Here is a 21800-nt window from a genome sequence, read left to right as displayed (position 1 = left end):
AGTTGGTTAAGCAAATGCCTTCAGCTCAAGTCATGATCCCAGGATCCTGGGATTGAGCCCCAGGGTTGGGCTCCCAGCTCAGTGGGGAGCCTGCTTCTGCCTCTGCCCCCCTCCCCCTCCACCCCCACCCCACCCCTACCCCCCACCCCCGCTCATGTACACACGCGCTATCTCTCTCTCAAAAATAAATAAAATCTTTAAAAAAAAAAAGTATCTCATCCAACTTTGAGAAATTCTGTTTAAGTCATGAATCCCATATTTATTATCTGTTTGAGTCCTGAATCCCACATTTAAACCTTGAGCAAGTTAACAAACCTCTCTGAGCCTCAGTGAATAACAATGGCCTCTGGAGTAACAATGGCTACTTCACAAACTAAGGTGAGTCCTGATAAATCAGAGAAAGCTCAAGTGCTCCGCACAGTGCCTGAAGCTTAGTAAATACTCAGTACAACAACCCTCATCTTCATCAATATTAAAGGATGATCATCTTGTTGTTAATAACTAGTTCTTTACTCTCTATTAATTCCACATATGACTATGAAAAGCATTCGAATTCTGAGCCTTATGTTCTCTTTAATCTCTATGATCGGTTCTTGAAAGACAGTAAATTGATAGAATTATTAGAAATAATACTACTACTTACGTGGGTGGTTTTACATGGATTCCAGGAAGAGAACTAGACCCTTAAGCACAATATGTTTCTTCCTCATGTATAAAAGAGGAATAACAATATTAAACATGTTGCAATGGCTCTACGAAGATCGGCTGATTAAAAAGGTTGCTAAGCAATTTGCTCATGAGGGTAAAATTTTTGCCAGTGCAGCAAATTGCATCATTTGTTCAAAATATTCACTGTCCCTCTCTAGTTAGCTCATCCCCACAGTCTGTTTCCCATAAAAGGAGAATCCTTCCTGCCCCTCCGACATCAGGCTTGGCCATGTGACTTGTTTTGCCAAATGCAATGAGAACTGAAGTAACACATGCCATATCCAAACAGAAGCTGTAAGAGCCATCTTATGTGCAATCCATTGGTTTCTTCTTCTTTACAGTGAGACTGGCTCATCCAAGAAAGTGACCACTTTCTGCAGCCTGAGAACCAGAATAAAGACAATGTAGGGCACCACCACACACAACCCATGAGAGAGAAATAAGCCACTGAGATTTGGAGGTTGTTATCTCAGCATAACCTAGCAGTGTCTGATTAATACACCCAGCTCCCACAAATGCAGTACTAAAACAAAATATTTAACATTTAGGTTAAAATATACAGCAGCATTTTCTCACTGATTTATTTCTCACTTCTTTCCTCCCTTTGCCACAATACCAATCTGGTAATGGCATTCTTTCAGGGATAAAAAATATCTGATGTTAGGTCTCTAGATAAATGCAAATCACTTCTAAATGATGTCTTTTGAGGCACAGATACACATAACCAACCATTTTAACGGCCTCCAAATGTATTTTCTTTATCACTCCTGGACCCTGATTTCTTTCCTAACAAATAGCTATTCCTAATGCTTGGACATCAAGAGGAAGGCAATCACTGGAAAGGCTGGAAGGAGGATAAATCCTGCTGAGATAATATAGTTATGCAAACAGCTCAAGTGAATGGCAGGAAACATCAGTGGGTGTAGGCTGGACCTCGTAACACCAATGGTCACCACATGTGTGAGTGCCTGCCCTGGAGCACAGTCCCATGAAGTGTCCAGTCATGTCTGGCCCAAGCATGCCTCACCATAGGATGTCAAGAGAAAGGGGTCCCATGCACGTTGCTATCTGTGATTCCATCTTACAATGACTGGCTCTGTGAGTTCCAGACTGTACTAAGTAATGCCACCATCTTCCCAGGAACCTTTTTTTTTTTTTTTTAAGATTTTATTTATTTATTCATGGGAGACAAAGAGAGAGAGAGAAGCAGAGGGAGAAGCAGGCTCCCAAGGAGCAGAGAGCCCAATGCAGGACTCGATCCCAGGACCCTGGGATCATGACCTGAGCCGAAGGCAGACGCTTAACCATCTGAGCCACCCAGGCGCCCTCCCGGGAACCTTTTGCCAGACAGATGATTCGACCCTGATCGATCCTTTAAGGCAATAACCATGGTTCATTCATCTTCGTATCCCAGTGCTATTACACTTGTAATTAAAGGCAGCTCAGTGCAGAGCAGTTAAAAGCATGGGCTTTGAATCAAGAGCTCAAGATTCAAATACTAGCTTCTCCACTTCCTTGTATAACGACCTCATGAGTAGATGCTGTTAAGTGCCCTACTAATGTCCCTCTGACTTGAACATGTTAGAGTGCTCCAAAGGACTCCACACCGCCAAAATCAGCATCTTTACTGAGGACTTCTTTTGAACCTTGGAAAACTACTCTGCTCTTGCAGGGTTCAAGATAGAAGTGCGAGGGAATTAATCACCCTCAAAAACAACTGGCAGAGATGCTTATACACCAATGTTCACAGAAGCATTATTCACAATAGCCAAAAGATAGAAACAAACCAAATTCCCACCAATAGATGAATGGGTAAGCAAAATGTGATATATAAATACAATGGAGTATTATTCATCCTTAAGAAGGAATGAAATTCTCATTCATGCTACATCAAGGATGAGCCTTGAAAATATTATGCTAAGTGAATTAAGTCAGACACAAAGGGACAAATATTGTATGATTCCACTTACATGAGGTACCTAGAATAGTCAAATTCGTAGAGACAGAAAGTAGAATCATGGTTGCCAAGGAGCTGGGGGCAGGAAGGAATGGGGAGTCATTATTTAATGCATGTAGAGTTTCCACTTGAGATGATGCAAAAATTCTAGAGATGGGGGCACCTGAGTGGCTCAGTCGGTTAAGCGTCTGACTCTTGATTTCCGTTCAGGTCATGATTTCAGGGTTGTGAGATCCAGCCCCACATCAGGCTCCATGCTGGGTGTGGAGCCTGCTTAAGATTCTCTCTCATTCTCGGGGCGCCTGGGTGGCTCAGTTGGTTGAGCGACTGCCTTCGGCTCAGGTCATGATCCTGGAGTCCCGGGATCGAGTCCCGCATTGGGCTCCCTGCTCGGCAGGGAGTCTGCTTCTCCCTCTGACCCTCCTCCCTCTCACGCTCTCTGTCTCTCATTCTCTCTGTCTCAAATAAATAAATAAAATCTTTAAAAAAAAAAAAAAAAGATTCTCTCTCATTCTCAATCTCTCTCTCTCTCCCATGTTCCTTCCCTCTCTTAAAAAAAAAAAAAATCTGGAGACGGATGGTCATAATGGTTTCAACATTGTGAATGTACTTAATACCACAAAAGTGTACATTTAAAAATGGTTAAAATTGTAAATGTTATGTTATATATATTTTGCCACAGTAAAAAATAAAGTTAATAAAAATAAATTTAAAGAAATAAAAGAAAAAAAAAAAAACTGACAGAAGCAGGTGGTTAGACATCCCTGTTCCCTCACCCCTCAAGTGAGATCATCCTGAGGGAGGTGTTTTACACCATCTCCAGAGTTTCCTTGTGAGATTAAACTCCAGTCACCACTGCAGTAGCTTACTGAATAAGCTACTGCCTTGTTGCCTGCCTTCTCCTCCCTATCTCATACCCTTGTTCACATACTGGTGTCCCAAATAATTACGTTCATGAGCACACTTGTCTCAGGGTTTGCTACTGAAGGCAAGTTTCTCAACTTCTCTAAACATTAATTTCCTCATCATGAGAAATAATACTTGAATCATGGACTTATTGTAAAGATTAAATGAGATAATTCTTGAACATGCTTAGCAAAGTGCCTGACACATAGTAGATACCTGTAAATTTCTTGAACTTCTAATCCAATAGTTACCTGCCTTTTTAATTGAAGATAAACTAAGTCTCTCAGTTTCAGAAAGAGACTAAAAATCCAACAGCTATTGTTTCCCATCTTCTACCTGATTAACACCTCCCATAATTTATTATTCACCACAAGATGCATCAAAAGGAACTGGAATTTTGCATCCCATTCAATCCTTTGCTTAGAAGTGGGCTAGGCCCACAAAGGAAGTTAGATAAGCTCCCAGATATCAACCAGATTTTCCAAAACAGACAGATCACCACCATATCCTTCTGACCTGGAGAATTAGGGGACTGTGAGGTTAACTATACACAAACTTTAATTCCTACCCTTTCTCTTTGCCTCCAAAGCCTCGTAGCATCGTTAAGGTTTATGATGAAGACTAAGATGCATTTTGTCTTTTTCTGTTCTACAGTATACCACCTGAAACCATAGAATCATGAAAATCCATTGAAGTGTATCCTTCGCTAAGTACCACTTTATTCGCTTTGGTTTCTCTTTACTTGCTTGCCAAAATACACAGAGAATTTTGTTAGCACAGTGATCCCCTATGCCAATTAGCAAACCAGAGAAAGAGGTTACTGACTCTGGTGGACTCTCTTAAATAAGACTGATGAGAAATTCAATTTCTATCCCCTACTTTTATAGAAAATGGCTTTATGAATATGTTTTTTTAAAAAAAGCTGAACAAAAGTTGCTAGACTTAAATGTTAAAAAGGGAAGCTCTGTTACCAAAACAAGTAAATAATAAAATCCCAAATTACATCTTGCCCTTTATCATAATCCTCAAAGCTTGTTTCTTTTTTTTTTTCTTTAAGATTTTATTTATTTATTTGATAGAGAAAAAATGAGACAGAGAGAGCATGAGAGAGGGGAGGGTCAGAGGGAGAAGCAGACTCCCCACTTAGCGGGGAGTCTGATATGGGACTTGATCCCAGGACTCTGGGATCATGACCTGAGCTGAAGGCAGTCGCTTAACCAACTGAGCCACCCAGGCGCCCCTCAAAGCTTGTTTCTAACATCTCATATGTTCATAGCCTTTAACTTTGTTCTTATCCCTCACAACTATATAGAGGTAGCCAACTTAAGTCCAAAGCATCTGGCTGAAAGTAAACCATCCATACTGGACATGTCTAATGGTTTCCACCTTTGCCTCAATTACATTAAGTTTATGAGGCTCATACTTCTCCCTACATTACTGCCTATATTTTTCCATTTCACTTACTTATAAAATAACGACAAGACTCAAGAAATATTCAAATGATCATGCAAACTCTGCTATACACGTATGGTGGTGTTGCTGAAATAAAACTATTTGTTAGGAGTTAAGGCCCTGAATACAATAGCTCAAAATGTTGGTTCACAAGCTGAAGCATGGAAGTCAAGATTTATGTATAAAAGACAGTTTAGCAATGTTACTATCTAATATACAAAAGTGGTGTAAGTCATACGCATCTGGTATGCACAGGACATTGAATGTGGCTGCAGCACACTCAATCTTGTACATTTCAGGGAGTAAACCATTTCTGCTCATGAACTTCCTCACACCACTTTCAGAAGCTGTAGACTATGAATTGCCTTTTATTAGTCTAACAAAGTCAGTCTAAGGCCATCCATTAACTGCAAACATTTGCAAAGATTTTAAAACAAGAGCCATACTCTCTGGCTCTGCCTAAAACTCACTGAAAAGGGGGGCACCTGGGTGGCTCAGTCGTTCAGCCTCTGCCTTGGGCTCAGGTCATGATCCCAGGGTCCTGGGATCCAGCCCCGCATCAGGCTCCCTGCTCAGAAGGAAGCCTGCTTCTCCCTCTCCCACTCCCCCTGCTTGTGTTCCCTCTCTTGCTCTCTCTCTCTCTGTCAAATAAATAAATCAAATCTTAAAAAAAAAAAAAAAAAAAACAGCTCACTGAAAAGAACTTGGTCCCTGATGACATTTGTAGAGATTCTCAAAACCAACAAGCAGTGTGGAGTCCCACTATAGATCAGGAGCATCTTCACTTAGAAAGTGGTCTTTTAAAGGTATTAAGGCTGCATAAATTGTGTTTGGTCAATGGACTCAGAATGGGCACTGCCAGGGGGCGCCTGGGTGGCTCAGTCGTTAAGCGTCTGCCTTCAGCTCAGGTCATGATCTCAGGGTCCTGGGATGGAGCCCCACATCGGGCTCCCTGCTCTGCAGGAAGCCTGCTTCTCCCACTCCCCCTGCTTGTGTTCCCTCTCTCGCTGTGTCTCTCTCTGTCAAATAAATAAATAAAATCTTTTTAAAAATTAATTAATTAATTAATTAATTAATAATAAATAAATAAATAAGAATGGGCACTGCCAGGATTCCTGAGGCCATATTCATAATCTTTCTATTGCTTTCCAGGTCATTCTACCACTCCCTCATCCCAATTTCAAACCCCACACAATCCACAAACACCAAAAACAGGTAGTTACTGCCATGAAAGTGGAATGAAAGAATAAAGAGAATTCAGCATCTCTGCTTGTGTCAGCCCCCTACTGAAACTCCTTGGTGATTAAGTTCAAACCTCATCTCCTTAGTGGATCATAGGGTCTTCACACCTGCCACTCTGTCTAGCCCCTTTCAACATACCCCATCCAGTTCCACAGGTCTACTTTCACTCCCCCAAATCCCAAATCTCCCATTCTCTTGCTCATCTTTGGACCTAGACCGTCCCCTCTGTTATTTGCACCATCAAAACCAAGGGCACCCAGCTAACACCACTTAGTGCTCTACCTCACCCCAGGTGTCACCTTCTTCAAGAAGCCCTCCTCATCCTTCATCCATGAATCTCCTAAGTCCTCCATGACAGCCTGGGTGTTCCCCCATAATAGTTCCCATTACAATAGCCTGCTTACTTATCTAGTGCCCCACTAAAGGCTACAACTCCTGAGTCCCTAAAAATTACTTGCTCTGATTACAGTTGCACCCCCCTGTGCCCAGCAGAGGACTGGCATGAAGCACACACACATATGGTGACTACATAATACAAACACATAACTCTTTGTTAATAAAGTCCATCATGAAAGCACACTGGCCATTCTTGTTTTCCAGAATAAAATAGCTAATAAAATGACAGCTACTCCATCAATTCTTTGCACGAAAAAACTGTCGTAAAAAAATATCATTTTACACCTGGAAAAGGACCAGATGATTTTGACACATACCAAGAGATCCCCAAATAAGGAGAAAGCTAGTGGCAAAGCCAAAAATGGAACTTAGGTCTTTTGACTCGCAGGTCAGTGTTCACGTCTCTTTATCCAAAAGAATCTGCTCTAAGTTATTCTAAGCAACTATTTGTGTTACTGAATTCAAGATGGGCTGTCAAAGTATTTGAAGCCCGTGTATGAAAAGATAGCTTTTTCTTGAACTTGACCAAAAAGGTAAAGAATTTCCCTTGTGTACCCCTGCTCACTGCTCTGTGCTTGTAAGCCTGATGAACAGCAGTCCCTGAAACTCAGTTGCCTTTGTATCCACCCAGCATCAAACAAGATCTATTTTCAAAGAGTTCCTAAGAATGCCAAGCTATCATCCCATTCACAACCAAACCTCTTGCATCCCCCCCAAGGAGAGGTTCCAGGAACAAGAGGGTTAAAGGGCCAAAATGCAAAACAAAGACGGGATAGGTGGGAACTTTACCTAGAAGGAAAAAGACACACGCACATCATGGGAAAGAAAGAAAATACATCAAAAGCCCTCTCCTGAGAGCCAAATGTGAAAGAGTCAACAACATTGCTCCCAGGATCCTGCCCTTTTGAGCTATTGTCTTGCTCCTCCAGGTGATAATAGTTAATGTTGAGCTGGCTGGCAGGAAGGCAGCATGGTTAATCTGCCTGAAACCGGGCATAAGAAAGCCATCGTGGTAGAAGTTTGGTGGCTACCAGTATCACCAAGAAAATAACAAGGGATCACGGTACCAATCCAACCACGTATCTTGCAGAACAGCTCAAACCTCCACCTTCAGAGCAGAATTCACCCCCAGAGCAACTCCCAGACCCCACCTTCAGTCACCTTGGACCCACAGAGGATTAACTTCCCACCCCGACCACACCCACCTTGTTTTAGAGAAACTTGCTACACAGGAGCTAGTAACTACAATGCACAACTAGGTTTAGTTTCTTATCTAAAACCCTGCCCTTTCTTATTATAATTAGCCACACTGCTTTAGTGGAAAGTCTCTCACAGTCTGTGTAAGGATCTGAGAGTATTCCTACAGAACAGTCACACTGTTCAATTCCCATTCAAGTTCTTGTCTTCTGAGCCACTAAGGAGTTGCCTTGAATTAATAGTTCGCTCTTAATACATTTACGGGGAATGCACTTTGCTGCCTGCAATTCATTCATACTCTGAAATCATGTAATGACAACTACCTTTAGGGGTGGAAAGCTGTAAGGAAAGGGGAAAAAAAAAAAAGAAAGAAACACTATCAGACCCCCCACACACACACACACACATGAGCGAACGCACTGCACACATACAAGAGAATCAAGTGAGCAAAATGTAGAATCTAAAGAATAAACCACAGCAAAGTAAAACTGCTTCTATAAAGCACCTATGATTATTGTCACTGGCCTTCCATCTATAGGTGTATCCCAGGGATGCCCTCCCACCCAACCCATATTTTTCTTCTGCTGGGGCCACAATCTCACTATTGACTTCCAGGAAAAAGTCATCACTTAGTTCTTTCCTGAAAGTACTGGCAGCCTTTCTTCCCTTTCTCTTCTTTCTCTTTAATTTTGTTGAGTGCCCACTAGATGCCAGCAACTAGAGATTTCCTGGACCTTCAAAGCAATAAATCTGAAAGATGGAAGTGGAAAAGGAATGCCCAAAAAGTTAAATGCAGAACTTGAGGCACAACACTGGGAAACAGCTAGCCGATAGCTAAGAAAATCTGACTACGGCAGAAGGTAAACTGGCCCAAGAGAGGGGTGACCAATTATATCAACAATTAAGTCAGCGAGGTTGTGGCCTTGAGCTTCCACAGCCAAGGCAGAGTGAGAAGCAAATCACACAGAGGACTCAGCCCCAGCTGTGGAAGAAAAACAGCCTGGCTCTTCCTGGTGCCTTCGCATCAACAACGGGACTCGGTTGTTGCTTCTGTTGTAATCATGGGGCCACACACTGCTCCTACTATGGCAAGCAATAATTTAGCGACCTTGAGAGTCAGGCAGATGTGGGTTCAAATTCTAGATCTGCCACAGCATTAACTTTGAGCAAATTCTTCTGTTCATTCATTCAATCAACAGATATTTATTTGAGCATCTACTATGTGTTAAAAACTCTTCTGGGGGGGTGGGGTGCCTGGGTGTCTCTGTCAGCTAAGTGTCTGACTCTTGATCTCACCTCAGGTCTTGATATCAGGGTCTTGATCTCAGGGACGTGAGTTCAAGCCCCACATTGGACTCCATGCTGGACACGGAGCCCACTTAAAAAAAAAAAAAAAAGACTCCTCTAGGCACTTGGGATACAACAAAAAGCTAATTTCTTGCCTTCATAGAGCTTAGAAAATTCTTTGAGCCTCAGTTTCCTCATCTATAAAATAGGAGTAATATACCTACCATTATAGGTAGTTTGAAATGAGGAATATAAAGCATCTAGCACATAGTAGATGCTCAGTAAATGGTATCCTTCACAGAACAGAGCTAACTTATCTACAACTCCCAACAAGAGTGTAAGCTCCAAGTGAAGAACTATCTATAGCTCACCTCTATACCCCCTAGTACCCATCACATAGTAGATGCTCAATAAATATTTCACAAATCAATGAATAAGTAATCAATAGTAGCCATTATTATGGTAACTGATAATCATTATTCTTCCCCAAGCCACTGAGCTGTATTACCTAAAAAAGCAATAGGTCATTAAATTAAAGCCTTTTTTTTTTTTTAGGAAAATAAGATGCACTATATAATACGTCTTCAGACTTTTTTTTACATGAAAGCAAATGTTACTAAGCATAAGTATTCCAATCCAAGGAATCTATTAGTACAGAGACCTGCATGGACAGCTGATATTGATACCTACCCACTGCTTCCCTAACCACAAAGTAAGAACAAGTTGGACAGACTTTAGGTTGATCCAGAAGACACATAAAAAGTCAGTTAAATGATGGGGTGCCTGGCTGACTCAGCTGGTGGAGAGTGCAACTCTTGATCTCAGGTAATGAGTTGAGCCCCACATTGTGTATAGAGATTACCTAAAAATAAAATCTTTAGGGGCGCCTGGGTGGTTCAGTCGGTTAAGCATCTGACTCTTGATTTCGGCTCAGGTCATGATCTCAGGGTGTGAGTTCAAGCCCCACATCAGGCTCTGCGCTGGGCATGGAACCTGCTTAAGATTCCCTCTCTCCCTTTCCCTTCGCCCCTAACTCCCTCTCTGAAAAAAAAAAAATAATAATAATAATAATAAAATATTTTTTAAAAAAAGGAAGATATATGAAGTTTGGCCCATGTACTAAAAGATGATCAGATAGGCTAAGCTTTTAAAAAAGTGTCACATCAACAAACAATCACAAAATCTCAATGGCTTAAAACAACAAAGGTTTATTTCCTGCTCACATTGTATGTCCAATGCCAGTTGCTCAATCAGTGACTCAGGGACCCAGGCAGATGGGAGCTCCATCTCAACACATGCTTCCATGACCATCACAGCAGAAGCAAGCACTGGATGGTCTCACACTGGAAATTAAATATTCTAGCAAAGAAGTGACACAAGTCACTTCCAACATAAACCTGGAAGGAGAGAAAAGTAGCTAGGGAGAACATGAACAATCTCTACCCCTGGTGATATGAAGACCAACAAGCTGTGGGATAACAAAGAGATTTGTTAAAGAGGGTGCTCCAATAAAACAACTACATAGCTCTAAGGTTCTCAAATCCTAGACCTGGGAGGGTGGTATAGGGGTCATTTTAGAGTAGTGGCCTCAACATGAAGGCATCTCAAACAACACAAACCTGGACTCTGAATTTTCAGGGCAACTCTGCTTTTTTCTCTAACTGTACTGAGGGTCCAGATAAGTTTTTATTTAGGAAACACAAAAAAAGTTTCTACAGCTGAAAAACATTTGAAAACCACTAATGTAAACAAAATCCTTTGTTTTACAGATTAAAAAAAGTAGACAGAGAGGGGAAAAAAGGGAGGCCCAGGAAGTTAAAGTGACCCCACCCCACCCCCAGGAAAGCTCCTGAATGTTTAGCAGATGTCCTCTGACAGATTTGCTATACCATTGACCACCCTCTGGTCTTACCCTTCATCTCTGCTCCCTGTAACTGGCACAAGAGAGACAGACCCAGACCAAGATCATGTCACACAACAAATGGTATGGACCATAAGTCATCCCCATCCTACTGCACTAAATAATGATTCACATCCCATTAGCAATTCTCTACATTACTCATTCCCTACTTCCTGGCAAATGTGAAGCCATTAGTAGAAGTTAATACTAACCTTCAGGAGACTTTCATTTTGTTCTCAGAAGAACAGGTTAACAGCCAGCTATGATTTGTATTCGCTCAATTCCATTCTCTTCTCATGTTCCCAGCTCTGCTTTGTGCCCAGCTTTTCCTCCACCTTCATTCACACTAAACACTGGGTGTCACATACTTAAGCTTCAGTGGTCTTCTAACCTCCAGTCTCTGTCTTTTTCAAATCATCTTATACTTGCTAGCCCATGAAATAAAACTCAAACTTTTCAACCTGGAATCGTTACCTCCTCAATTTTACCCCAGCATACTTTTCCAACATTCTCTCTGCTGTAGTACTTACCCTGCCCAGCCAAAGGCAAGATGAAGGGCCTGGCAGTCAAAATGACATAGTACTGAATCCTAGATCTTGTGCAAGTTCCTTAATCTGAGTTCCAATGTTCTCTCCTATAAAATTGGTATGATGGTGTCTACTTTGAGAAGCTCTTGAGAGAGTATAACAGTGAGGATTATGTCTGACTACAAGCAACAAATAGTGGCTTGCAAGTAAGAAGGTTATTTGTTTTGAGCAATAAGAAGTATGGGAAGGGGACACCTGGGTGGCTCAGATGGTTAAGCGTCTGACTCTTGATTTCGGCTCAGGTCATGATCTCAAAGTTCTGGGATACAGCCCCGAACTGGGCTCCATGCTGGGCATGGAGTCTGCTTAAGATTCTCTGTCCCTCTGCCCCTCCCCCTCCAAAAAAAAAAGAAGAAGAAGTTTGGGAGAAGTCAGTTTAGGCTGGTACTATGGCTCAACAAGTCATCAAGATCAAGACCCACCCTTCCAAGTTCCAGCTTTGCCATTTTTAATACTTGGTCCTATCTTCGTTGTTGTAGTTGGCTGCTTCCCTTTCAGGCACTGCACCTAAGTTCCCAGCAGCAAGAAGCAGAAAGGGACCAAAGCTGTTGGGGTATACTAGCCAAGTGTGTCCTCCTCACTAAGCTTTCAAGAAAGCCCCCATCCAACAACATCCACTTATATCATTATAAGACCTGAGTCCCATGGCCACTCTAGGCTGTTAAGGGAGTCTTGAAAAGTGAGATGTCCATATTCCCATCTCAAACAAAATTGGGGTTCTTTTAGTTAGAAAGGAGACAATGAATATTGGATAGGCAATCAGTAATGTCTATCCCAATATTAAATTATATATTTTATGTAAAGTGCTAAGCACAGCAGTTAACAGCTCAATAAAAGTTGAGCTGTAATTACTGCTATTATTATGATTACTGCTGTTATTATTATTATTAACCTCTCTTACCCTCTGGCCAAATGGAATAACTCATATCTAGATATTCCTCTTACATTTCTACTATGCATGTATCTATCTGCTCTATATGTATCTCCAACATTATCTCTGCTTCAAGGTCCAGGAAAATGCCATTTCATCCAAGAAGTCTTTCCTGACACCTACTCCTAATAATAAGTTCTATGGTGGCAGAACCCACATCAGACAAAAACTCCTGTGTTCATTATTCCATTGAGCATAGTCTCTTAGAACACAGTAGGTTCTAATAAACAGTGCCTTGATAATTTAAGTAATTCATGTACATATTCATATCCACATTTACAGTCAGTCTTCTAGAATCAAACATGGCATATTCCTGAAATGTAAAAGTTAAACACTAGCTTTATATGTCATAAAGCTAGTTGTGGGAATGAGGCGATGAAGACTGTATTCCCCAAAAATATGACGAAAAAACTATAAAATTCTCTAAGACACCATGCTTTTAAAATGTTGTAGGAGTTCAGATTATAGTTCATCAAATATTCCCTCCTCTACTATGGGCAGAGTCTACTTTTACCCATGGATTTGATCTTCACCCTGTGACGGGCTATGTCCAAAAAGGTCGTTTGTGAAAATGACATTGCTTGTGCCATTTGACTCGGCTATCAAATCCAGTTATCTGCCACAAGAGGGGTATGCCTCAAGTAGCTGCTTTCCCTTCTGCCTGGGCCCCAGAACACATGCGGAGCAGACCAAAACCAAGTGCAGCGGACAGCAGAACTACCCCAGGAGCGCAGCCTAGATCAGTCAAATCACAGTCAACCTAAAAACTCAGGAGTGTGAGAATTAATACCTGTTGCTATAGTCAAGAAGTTTTGATACACAGCAAAAGTTGACTAATGTAACTTTTATCAATTGATGTATTTCAGCATTTCTTACATATTAATTCACTTTGTTCCTTTTCTTCACACAAGAAGAGACTGAAGAATCTCTGCCTTTGGTACACCCAGTGATGTCTACCTTTGGATCAATTATCATTAATACCAGTGCTTTTCTATTTTCCATTTGTTCTGTTTTTCTAAAATAAGGAAAGTCACAATAAAGTATCAAGGAATAATTGCTGAAACTAAACCACTGGCTGGCAAATAGGTCTCCAATATAACAGCCAAAATGTTAACTTCTTTTTTTTTTAAAGATTTTATTTATTTATTTTAGAGAGAGAGAGAGAGCGCACACAAGCAGGAGGAATGGCAGGCAGAGGGAGAAGCAGGCTCCCCACAGAGCAAGGAGTCCAATGCGGGACTCAATCCCAGGACCCCAGGACCATGACCTGAGCCGAAGGCAGACGCTTAACTGACTGAGCCACCCAGGCGTCCCCAAAATGTTAACTTTTTAGACGATAAAAGGGTTTATAAAGGGTGTCCCTAGTAAAACAAACAAAAATGTAGATTATACAAAGTTAACCTCACCAAAGTCAAAGACTATCTGTTGAGGTGAATTTATGGATTCCAACACCATTCATTTAAACTAATATTCAAGGGTATCTATGTGGGCAAACCATGACCATTGAGTTTCACCAAAGGGAAGACACTGATAAGGCTGAAGTCTTGTAGCCTTTCCAACATAATAAAACAAGAGGGCCATACTATTTCAAGAGAATGATTTTAAATACAATTATATTTAATTGCTAAGAGAAAAAGAGTCTTTGTAAGTGAAAGAGAAAATAAAATTCTAATCCCTTAGCAAAAGAAAAAAAAAAGCCAACTGAATGATAAGAGCATGTATTCAACCAATACCTATTCAGAACTCCAACTGGAAATTTAAGGTATCAGTAAAAATAGAAGAGTGTGGATTTTGTTTTGTTTTACCTTCTTTTAAATAATCATCATTATATTTGGAACCAAATGTCCACTGGGCCAAAGCTGGCTTACTAGAAATATATAATACACAAAGTTACTAAATTTGTCTATTGGTGAAGTGATGGCCTTCAGAGAGACAAAGCACACAGTGCAAAGGCCATTAACATCGCAGTGGATTGGAAACAGAATAGCACCTATCTATGCTGGGAGAGTCCATACTTCAGAACGGACACATATAGATGGCACAACCATATTTGAATTCAAGGTCACAGGCTCTGGGTCAGAGAAACCTGGACTCAAGTGCTCACTCTTACCCTAAACTGCAGCAAGATACATAATCCCTTTTAGTTTCCTTATCTATAATTTGGGGGTAATAATAACCCCTACCTCATAGGAGCTCTGAAAGTTTTTAAAAAGATAATGTATGTAAAATATCCACAAAGGGCTAGCATTTACAATAGCAATAATAAAGTAATAGTAATAATACTACCTTGACAAACCTGGCTCGCACATGAAAAATCCTAATCAGTGTACTCTGGCTCATAATCTGTTCACGAAACACTGAATGCACAGCTTTATATTCACATCCAGATACAGCTTCTATAAGGTAACAGGATCAACCAGTAATTTCTCTACTGAATTCAGGGAGAAGGGCACTGAAAAAAATAAGCCTTTCATTTATAGAGCACTGAGGAGGAGCTGGTCCTGCTGCCCACACTCCATCCACCCAAGAAAGTCTTGCTGATGAAACCATGCTTCCATCACCATCCACACACCGCCCTCCCAAACTGTGCAGGGCTTTTATTAAAGCACAGAGGCAGACAGACAAGATGGCTCACCTTAGAAGCAAACTCACCTTAAAGGCAAACTCTTCTACCCTCCGGAAAGGATCTGGCTCGACCCCACTGCCACATCCAAACTGACAGCCAAACTGTAAGTGAAGAAGGCAAGCCCTCACTTCCAGAAGTTGAGTTACACTGTCAAAAACTAAAGGAACCTCTTCTATTCGTGGTAATCCTAATAAAGCATGCTTGTCTGCTTCAAAAATATCTTATAAACCCATTAACAGAGCCAATTACAACTGCATACTGAGAAAACAATGTGACTTTACAAGGACAAGAGTGACCATAGGAGACAAAGTGCCACACCCTTTTTCCAGATAGCTCAACAGTAAACGGTGTCTCTTATAAAGGAGCCTGCAATTCTAGAGAAATAGGTGGACAATTCTAACCCCCAACACACACCCCCATCATTGCATTTTTTACACAGATCCATTTCATTTTCATTTTAAGCCAATGGCCTGAGCATCCCCAACTACTACAACTAGTGAGAGGAGAAGGAGAAGAGAAGAAACAAACACAAGTCAAGCATACTTGGTTCTAAGCGCATTTACGAAGAGTTTTCTTCCCGCTTGTCTCCCTCTCACAGCTGGAGCCTCATACCTGGTGGAAACCAATGGTTAAGTAAAACCACTGATTTAAAAAGCCAACCAGGAAACTAACCATGACAAGTGGGAGCTGCCCTCCTCTCCCGAGCGTTGATTGGTTCTTGAGGTTTTACCGGTCCCCGTTCTGCCCACATAAGTGGCAGGTGTGACTGTCAATCACAGAGGGACCTGACAATTCACCACTCCGGGAGTAAATTGCCTTTCATCCAGCAAAGGCAGGTAGCCGCCTAAAATCGATCCGCTCTTAACAGAGCAGACCCTCCCTCTCTGGCAAAGAGAAGAGAGACCCTTAAGTACAAAATAAATAAGGCCGGGCCGATCCGAGAGTTTATGAGCGCTGTTTTATTATCCCGCACCAAAGCAGCCCTTAATCTTCACTGTCCTAAGATGATCTTTCAAAGGCTCGGACGAAAATTTTTTAAAAATGAAAATAAAAAATTAGGTACAACCTTCTAAGTACCCCTTTTATTGTAAAATTCGGAGATGGGGAGGGGGAGGCAAGGAATGTCGTTCAGTTTAATTTCACATCGTATTCGTTTTTATACACCACCACCCTCTACCCCTCCCCAATAAAGCCAGCTTCATTTTCCCTGACACGATTTTTTTTTTTCTTAATACCTTCCCCTCGGAGCCCACCGAGGCATCCAGGCACCCCACCCCCTGGACTGGGGCTCCACCTTTCAACACTTTGTTCTGCTTGGGGTTCCCCGAGACCCTTGCCCCTGAGAACACCCCACCCCTCGAGGCAAGAGGGGAAAAGCCAGGAGAAAGAGGGGGGAGCTGGAGAGAAGAAAGGCGATGGCAGTGAGGGTGGCTGCCGGAGAGGAACTGAGGGAGGTGGCCCGGGCCGCCGGGGCGAGCGAGCGGCGCCAGCGCGCCAGAGCAAGCCGTGCACTTGTTCCAATCCGGGGGTTTCTACATCAAGGCAAATCCGCCCTTAGGCCGCCCCATCCTTTCCCCCGCCCCAGAAAGCCCCGGTGGAGGCGGATGGTTCACCCCTCGGCTCCCCGCGATAACGCATTGCAGCTCCCCACGAGTGAGGGGGACCCGGCACGAGGGATGCCCGGCACCGGCGCCCCGAGGGAGCCGGGCGACCAGCGGCCCCGGCCCCGGCGTCGACGTCTCACCTTTCCGATGCTCGCCCCGGGGCCGTCCCACATGGATTTTTACAACCTCACGTCGCCCTGGCCCCGGGCGGCCGGGAGGAGCCGGAGCCGGCGCCGGAGCCGGAGCCCGAGCGAGCAGGAGCGGGAGGAGGAGGAGGTGGAGCGGGGCTGGGAGGGAGGGCACGGCTCCGAGGGCCGGGGCCCGGCGCGGGGCCGGGCGGGGCTGACGGCCGAGGGGGCGGCACCCGCCGCAGTCCCGAGACGCGCGCTCGCGCGGCGCTGCCAGGGCTGCGCTCCGCCGGGCCCCCCGCCCGGCCGCTCTGCGCGCTCGCCTGCTCGCCGCGGCCCTGACTCACATTCCCAGCATTCCCGAGGAGCCGCTGGGGGGGCCGGGGCTGGGACGCGGGCGCCTCCGCGGGGGGCAGCAGAGAGCGCCTGGCCCCGGGTGACGGGGGTCTTCGAAGCGCCACCTCCCAGGCAGCCGCCTTCTCGAAGCACCTGGCCCTCATCTCCTCTCCCCGACGCCCCTTCCCGGGTACCCCCCTCCAAAGGCTGCCAGGCACTCCTGGGACTGGTCAGGTGGCTTCGGCGACAGGGACAGGGATGGTACTTGGTAGACGGGATGCAACTGTCTTTTAAGTTAAGCTTTGGCGGGGGGGGGGGGGGGTCCAAGGTTCCCATACCCTGGCACCCTCCTATTAGCTTAATCTTCTTTAGGAGAGTGAAGGGATTTCATAAGATTTTCACTTTCTTGTTCCCCTAAGGGAAAGAGAGAATGGAAGATGAAAAAGGGAGCAAGGAAAAAGAAACCATCAACATCATAGTTGCCATTCATTGAATGCCTTCTCTGTGCCCTGCAATGTGCGTGCATCGTCCCACTTACAGTAGAAAGATGGTGTCTGAGTTAATTACACACACACATACACACCTCAAGATAATGTGCAGCAGGAGTTGGACACGTTTTTCATTGGAAAAAGCTTCCACCCAACAAGTCTGGAGCACCAGCCACTACCGTTTTATATTAGGGATGGGACTCCAAACCTCACTGGAATCTCCAGATTTGGTCTCTCACTGAGTAGTCAATTTGCAAGACTAGAGCAGTGATTTCCTTCCTGTCCTGATGAGTCTGCTGCAGGCAATTGCAGTGGCCAAATCTAAATGTCTCCTCCTGGGAAGCTCCAACAAATGAAGCTAAATCCAGCCATGGGATGTCTGGATGAGCAGAGGTATGGAATCAGCACAATGACTAGCGATGACTCCTTCCTTCCTCCCATGATGGGAATTGAAATATTTAATGAAGGAAGTAGACTCTACTCAAATGCCCTGTTCCTTAAGCCTTCCTTTTACACCTCTAGTGTTCATAGTTTTTCACAGACTCATGGCCCCTGAGGCCTCTTTGCCCTTACCCTCTTCTTTCTCTCGGTCACCAAGAAATCAGCACTCATTCTGTCGACCTGAATGCTCCAGGGTAAAACCAAGCAACACCTGTTGTGTTTAGTTTTCTGTGTACCTCCTTGATAGCCTTTACTAGTTAGGTAGATGATAGATAGATAGATAGATAGATAGATAGATAGATAGATAGATAGATTGATGATAGATAGATAGATGTACCTTGTTGAGAGTACTTTGAGAAGTCCTAAAATCCCTTATCTTTTGAAATGTGACCAATGTTTATTGACTACCCCCTATGTGCACCACTTACATTTTTTCCACTACTCTCAAAAAAGCTCTTTAGGATATTTACTGTCTTTCAGAAAAGTCAGATAACATATCCAGCTGAGAATGTATTTAAATCTATGCCTAAAGCTCACTATTCTTGGCTACCCATTCTCTTTTCCTTTGATCCATGGGTTCTAAACAACAATCACTGAACTTCATTGGGACAAGTTCTTGTTTATATGCCTATGTACATTTTACCCCCAGAGAGAAGATCTATGGTTCTCAACAGATTTCTTTTGCATTGGGTCCTTGAAAAAGTTAAGAATAATCACTTTAAACAGAAAGCAACTTTATGTAGTAAAACAAGGACTGGAAGTTTTAGGGATCTTAAGTCATCTTTATCTTCTCTGGGACTTAGTTTTCTCATCTGAAAAATTAAAAAGCTGATCTAAAGGATCTTAAGGTACACTGCAGTAAGGGAGACAGACAAGAAAACAGGCCATTACAATATCGGTTATGAAGGAACAATGCTCTGGGTAGTGTAACAGCATGTAGGAAGGACAGCCAACCTTTTCCCTGGGGTTCAGAAATGGATTCCCAAGGAAAATGTCATCAAATTTGCTTGCTACATCCACCCTTCCTGTCCCACCCTGTGCTCAGCCCAGAGCAGCAGCCTGCATACTCTGTGAAGCCAACCATAGGAGATTGAATCTTTGGAGAACATCTGCCCCTGGGTGGGCTGTCACAAGATCTCCCCACAGTATTTGAAACTGGGCCATTGGAATGAGTCAGCCAGTGGGTACGAGTGGTGAGCTTATAGCCCAAATCAGAACTAGGGCACCCAAAACCATGGTACCAAAGTCACTGAGAAATGAGCTCTAAGACCTTTGCTGGTCAACAGAAAGGAGAATAGTCAGCCAAATAGACAGAAACTGAGATTCCTAAAGGTCTAAAAGATTTGAATATCTAACTGCTTACTTGATAACAACAATGTGGGTATCTAACTGGCATCTCAAACTTGATTAGTTCTAAACAGGACTCTGGATTTTTATGTACCACATTTTTTCTTTCCCAAGGTCACCCATCAGATTAATGATACCACCCTTTATCCAGTTGCTCAGGTACAAACCTAGAAGCATCTCTGATTCCCCCTTTTGCTTATACCACGCCTCTACCCCATCAGCCAGTTTTATCAGCTCTGCCCAGGGCCATATTGGAGCCTGAAACAAAAAGAAAACTGTGTACTCCTATATATATATATATATATATATATATATATATATATATATACTTTTTTTTGAACCAAGTAGAAAAATTAACAAAATCTCCACAGTGAAAAAACACAACTGTATCTAAAGCCCCATGTTGCCCAATATGTTCAGTCACTACTGCCAACCCTCTTAAAACTAGCCAGTAGGTAGACATGATGGCCAAGTGGCCCAGGAACTGAGCACTGGTTAGAAATGATTGTTCTTGTTGCACAATGATACAGAGTCATAAAACACAGAAACAACAACCTCTCTCTCTTTTACACATATACACAACCAGGAAGATGCAGGACTGAGATTCAAATCTATGTGTTGGTTCACAAACTGGCCCCCTTACATGGAGGGCAAGGAGAGACCAAAGAAAGAGGCAGACCATTCCAGATTGGTAGGTGTCAGGTTTAATAAGAAAGGGACCTTACATACAAGGCTAATCTCCAGTGATTCCAAGATGAGTAGATCTCTGCACCTGCCCATCAGAATCTTAAAAGTTTATATAGAGGCCCTAACAGCATTCAGTCATGTATACTGTCCAGATGATCTCAACAACACCTTACTCTCTCAAGGCTACGTCCTTAAAACAGGCCCCACTGTGGGAACAGTGAGCAGAGTATACATTCTAAGGACTGCGGAGTGGATGAGGAGCTTCAGATTACCCAGGTCCAGCTCATGGTCAACTGGTGAACACATTCTCTCAATTACTTCTTCCAACACAAGGCAGTCTGGCTCCAGAATCGACACGGTAAAATCAATTGGACTTGGTGATTGCTTGGATATGGGACAAGAGGGAGGAGCCAAGAATCCTCCCAGGAGTCTGGTTCAGGCAACTGGATAATGTGTCATTCACTTAGACTGGAAATAAAGGTGGAGGTGGGTGATACAGGTTTATAGAAAATTTATGAATAATTTATGGATTCATTTGGAGCTTTTTGAGTTTGTAATGCCAGGGACCTCAAGGTGGAAATATCCAGAAAGTGACTATCTCAGTGTGCTTTGAAGTCAGATGAGAGATTATGAAGACAGTGTGTGGAAGTCATCATGTTTGGTAATTAGAGCCATGGGCATGGATGAGTAACCCAGGACAGTAATTAGCCATGAGAAGAATTTAGTTAGATGAGAAACAAAATCCCAAACAACTCACAATTATCTGTCCTTAGGCATGGGGTCATTTGTACATGTCTCTTAACAAGGTAAGTTTAATTCAAGAGAAACATCATTGGGCTGCCATAAAAGAAAAAAGACCCAATTAACTGACTCACTAGCACCACCACCACCACAGTTAATTGGATCAGAAATAATCACCTGACCCTTAGGAAGCCAACCTATTGGCTTAACTAAGCCAATCTAAGCCAATTCTCTTTGCCAGGAATGTTTTAAGGCCTTTGTAACCCTAAGCATCATAGCAAGCATATCAAAATCCAGCACCATCAAAATATTTCTTCCCTGTGGAAATTTTTGAAAGTTTTTTTAGCTTTGCTTTTACAATTATTTGGCTAATTTATTACATTTCACTGTGGCTATGATTGGTCCATAATCATAGAACATAAGAATTATTGTGAAATGAGAAGAAAATCTAACCTACAATTATTTTCAAATGGAATGAAATGTTTATAAATATGAAAAACCATAAAGTTATGTTTTATACACATTTATAAACATTTATTAATTCCCCATTTACAGTTTTCTGTAAGTCTGTAATCTCAAGGTATGCAAGTCTTTCAGGGGCTTGCAAAAATGTTGGTTAAATGTCTATATAATGTAAAATTACATCAATTGCTTTAGTTCCTTGGCTTCCAATAACTTTCCATTTGCCCAATTCTGGCCACTCATGATTCTGGCCACCCTTGTTGTCCTTGGGTTCCACAAGATGCCTCTGTATCCTTCCAGTAGATACATACCGTTCTTTTTTCTGCCTCAGGTAGCTTGAGCAATTTTCTCTTCCTTGCAGCCACAATTACTCCCTG

The 21800-nt window shown here is 42.8% G+C and overlaps 1 protein-coding gene across 1 annotated transcript in view; it reads right to left on the bottom strand.

Moving 5' to 3' along the window:
- Positions 1-15825, bottom strand: part of ERC2 (ELKS/RAB6-interacting/CAST family member 2) — a 917787-nt gene extending 901962 nt beyond the window's left edge. The window contains exons 1-2 of the mRNA XM_044912797.1: positions 15733-15825; positions 15216-15290 (exon numbers count right to left, since the gene is read on the bottom strand). The gene's annotated coding sequence lies outside the window, so the exon portion shown is untranslated. The remainder of the gene's footprint in view (positions 1-15215; positions 15291-15732) is intronic.
- Positions 15826-21800: the final 5975 nt, after the last annotated feature.

Source organism: Neomonachus schauinslandi, chromosome 1 (assembly GCF_002201575.2).
Source record: "Neomonachus schauinslandi chromosome 1, ASM220157v2, whole genome shotgun sequence".
Taxonomy (NCBI): domain Eukaryota; kingdom Metazoa; phylum Chordata; class Mammalia; order Carnivora; family Phocidae; genus Neomonachus; species Neomonachus schauinslandi.
This window is presented reverse-complemented; position numbering and strand designations above follow the sequence as displayed.